Here is a 4567-nt window from a genome sequence, read left to right on the forward strand (position 1 = left end):
CAGCTCCTCAAACTAACCACAGCCCCTTAAACTAATACAGCTCCTCTATCCATTACAGTTCCTGAAAGTAAAACAGCCCCTCCAACTACTACCACCCCTCAAACTAACACTGCCCCTGAAACTAATACAGCACATCAAACTACTGCAAACCCTCAAACCAATACAGCTCTTCAAACTAACCACAGCCCCTCAAACTAATACAGCTCCTCAAACTAATACAGCACCTCAAACCAATACAGCGCCTCCATATAATACAGCCCCTCAATCTAATACAGAGCCACAAACAGCTACAACCCCTCAAACTAATAGAGCTTCTCAAGCTAAAGCAGTCACTCAAACTAATACAGCTCCTCAAACTACTACAACCCCTCAAACTAACACAGCCCCTGAAACTAATACAGCTCCGCAAACTAACAAATCTCCTCAAAATAATACAGCTTCTCTAACTAATACAGCTGCTCAAACTAATACAGCCCCTCAAACAAATATAACCCCTCAAACCAGCACAGCTCCTCATACTAATACAGCCCCTCAAACTAACACAGACTCTTAAAATAATACAGCCCCTCCAACTAATACAGCTCCTCAAACTAATACAGCACCTCAAAATAATACAGCCCCTGATACGAATACATCCCCTCAAACGAACACAACCCCTGAAACTAATACAGCAACTCAACCTAATACAGCACCTCAAACTAATAGTGTACCTCAAACTATTGCTGATCAATATCATCCAGGAAAAAGCAGCCTGCTTGCTCTTTTGATTCAACAAATTGACTGTAAAGCAGCCCGCTAGATCGGCAACCAATTCATCACCTGATACATTTTCTCCCACTACCACCGGCGCAACATGGCTGCAATGCACACAATTTAAAAGATGCACTGCAGGAAATCGCCAACCCTGCTGCAACACCATCTCCAAACCCAGGAAGACTACCAACTAGTAGCATAACAATCGAATGCAGATGGAAACCATTCATCTCAAAGCATCCCGCTTAATCGGCAGCCCATCCACCACCTGAAATATAACGTGGCTGCAATGTGTAAAATCTAAAAGGTGCACAACAGCAGCTCGCCAAGACTGCTGCGATTGTAGATCCCAAACCTCCGAAGTCTACCAGCTCGAAGAACAAGTGCAGCGGGCGCACAGAAATACCACCAACTCAAGTTATACTTCGAGTCACACACTATCCTGACTTAAAATGTATCGCCATTCCTTCATCGTCGCTGTTTCGAAATCCTGGAACTCCCTCCCTATCAGCACAGTGGCAGTGGATTCACCACACAGAGTGCAGCGGTTCAAAATGGCAGCTTAACACCACCTTGTCAACTAGGGATGGCAAATAAATGCTGGGCCTTGCCACAGACGCCCACATCCCATGAACGACTGAATTAAAAAACTGACCAGTTGCCAACAACCTGACCGAAAATCCAGAAACTATCTAAATGACCACTACCCGAGCGTGCAGCCAGAAACTGACCAACTGACCAACTGAGCACTACCTGACAGCCCCACAGGAGTTGATCTAGAGGTGGCACGCCTCTGGCGAATCATTGCCCCCATCAAATGATGGGCTATATATATTAAGGAGATAGGGACAGATCAGGCCCTATTAGTCCATAAACTGCCAGAGCTCCCAACGTTTACTGAGTGTGTACTCCCACTGCTTTCTGGGGATTTCTTCATATCTTTCATTCCCATCCTACAGGGGCCATTATTCGGCCGAGGAAACTTATCAAAAAGTGAGTAAAGTTATCCTGTGGGCTAATATTTAGCGGGAATTTGAAACTCATTGTTCATTTTGCCTGCAAAAAATCCTTCTTTGTACTCTAACCGTGCCTTTCTCTGACAAGCTGTGCCCCCAGGAGGGAATATGGCTTCAGATTCAATTTGATATTATTGGACTCTTGCACAGTCCAATCATGGGTTACCAGTATTGCTTGGTGGTTATTGATGGATTCGCAAAGTGGATCAAGGCAATCAGGTAAAGCAAGCATGCTGGTACAGCAAGCAATAAGGAAGGCAAATGTTATGTTGGCCATTATTGCAAGGGGGTTGGAGTATAAGAGTAAGGAAGTCTTGCGGCAATTTTACAGGGCCTTCGTGAGACCACAACTGGGGTATCGTGCACAGTTTTCTTCTCCTTATATAAGGAAGGATATAAGTGGCTTGGAGGCCATGCAAAGAAGTTTCACCAGATTGATTTCTGGGAGGAGAGGGCTATCATATGATGAGAGATTGTGTAGATTGTTCCTATACTTTCTGGAGTTTAGAAGAATGAGTGGTGATCTCACTGAAACATACAAGATTCTGAAGGAGTTTGACAATGTAGATGCTGAGGTTTTTTCCCCTGGCTGGCGTGCATTGAACTAGGGGGCTTAGTCTCAGGCTAAGAGGTAGGCCATTTAAGACTGAGATGAGGAGTAATTTTTTCACTCAGAGCCTTGTGAATCTTTCAAATTCTCTGCCGCAGAGGGCTGTGAATGCTGAGTATATGAATCTATTCAAGGCTCATAATATATATTTTGGACTCTACGTGCATCAAAGTATATGGTGATCGGGCGGGATAGTAGAGTTGAGATCGATGATCAGACATGATCTTATTGACTTGAGGAGAATGTTCGACGGACCCAATGTCCTACTCCTGCTCTTATTTCTTATATTAATGGGCCAGTAATTCTGGTCCCAACGCATAAGTACGGACGGTGTACTCACTCGTGGGCCCGTTGGTAGTGCCGGAGTTCAGCATGCACAGTGCATGCGCGGGAAACCGACATTTCCTCCAAGGGGTTCAGAGGTCCAATGCTCTTTCTTTTTGACAGGTTTGCCCATGTGCAAGAGCCTGAAATTTTTAGACATATAAAAAGGAGGTGTAAGGACTTGATTCTTGAAGGTAAGTTGTCTATTATTTAAAATTATAACATTTTTTCCACAGCTTTATTGTTTAAAAGGACTTTACAGTAAGGTAAGTTTATTTGTAGACCCGATTTCTTAAAAAATATTTTTTTTCAAAAATTTGATTAATTGTTTAAAATTGTTTTTTAAAGTTATTTATAGTTTATTTAATTATTGGGATGATTTTAAAATTTTATTTAAAGTTAAACTAGTCTTTAGGGCGCCCGTACTTTTCATGAGTTTGACAGTTCTTACTGTCAAACTCATGAATGTAGTTTCCCCTCCCCTGATTGGCTGCACAGTGCTCACCTGATCCCAGCCGGCACATCGCACTAACTATGCCGCTTGATCAGGCAAGCACATCGCGCCAACATCTGAACCGGGCGAGTGATAGGAATTCCAAGCAGGCCCAGGCTTCAGATGTCGGCGCGCCGGGTGAGTGCACATCGGGGGCTTGCACGCGCGGCAAGCCTCCGATCCAAATTTCTGGGCCCTTATGTTCTTAATCCCGTGCAGAACTAGCTCGGCGCACACTGCAGCATGCTTGGAACTGAGTGAGGTGATCATCGAGTGGGGATTTTCATTACAGGTGCATCGTGATCCAGGGTCTCATTTCAAAGGGAACATTGTTACAGAATTTACAGGAAGTAACACAATTTACACAAACAAGGCATGCATCTCATCGTCCTCATTCATCACGGGTGGTCGAAAGTGGAAATATGACTTTGAAAACGATCCAACTATGCTGCTAATATGCTTACTGGCTATGCGTTATATCCCACTCTCTTCGACAGGGCTGTCACTAAATCAAGCAATAACTGTACCACTACAGCTTAGCCCAGGACATCTTTGCTCCCTGCAGAAATATCATTGATGCTCGGAGCAATTAGAGACAAGTGGTTGGCAAAGAAGATTAACCACGCACAAATCACTAATCACTATATGGCCCAAAAGATTGGGAAAGATAAAATCAGCTTAAGAAGTACTTCGATAAAATGTTTACAGCTTTTGACTAGGCAGTCGGTGATACTGTCATGGAGCCCATCCATTGGAAAAATGGATAATTGTTTCTGCACATAAATCGCGAGGAACATTGTCCAATTGTGGCTATTGGAAATAAATAATTTAATAATGGCTAATTAACTGCTCTGAAGATTTCAATGACTAGAACCCGAGCTCACCTCATCTCACCTCACCAACTGAACCGTGCCTGTGTAACTCAAACGATGATCTAGCTTTCCAACTTAAGACTTGGGTTGAAAAATCATGATGTGGATCATCTCCGGATAAAAATAAATGATGATTAAAACCGGGTAAACTCTATTAACGGGAGCCAATCCACAACCCCAGTTTCAAGCTTGGGGCAAGATTAAATTATAGTCAAATTTAACCTGATCTTCACCAAAATCTTGATCATTAGTGTTATTGTAAAATTATTCTGCAGTATTATTTAGTAGTGTTTGTGATATTGGCTCCCATTTAAACAGCGCCTCGATTTCCAAATTCTCATCGGTGTTTTCAACTCCCTCCATGGCCTTGCCCCTCCCTATCTTTGTAATCTCCACCAGCCTCAATACCACCGAGATCTCTGCGCTCCCCTAATTCTGCCCACTTGAGCATCTGCAGTATTAATCGCTCAACCATTGGTGGCCGTGCCTTCTGTTGCCT

Source organism: Somniosus microcephalus, unplaced genomic scaffold, assembly GCF_052327205.1.
Source record: "Somniosus microcephalus isolate GS21.2 unplaced genomic scaffold, FLI_Smic_1.0 unresolved_chr5, whole genome shotgun sequence".
Lineage (NCBI taxonomy): Eukaryota > Metazoa > Chordata > Chondrichthyes > Squaliformes > Somniosidae > Somniosus > Somniosus microcephalus.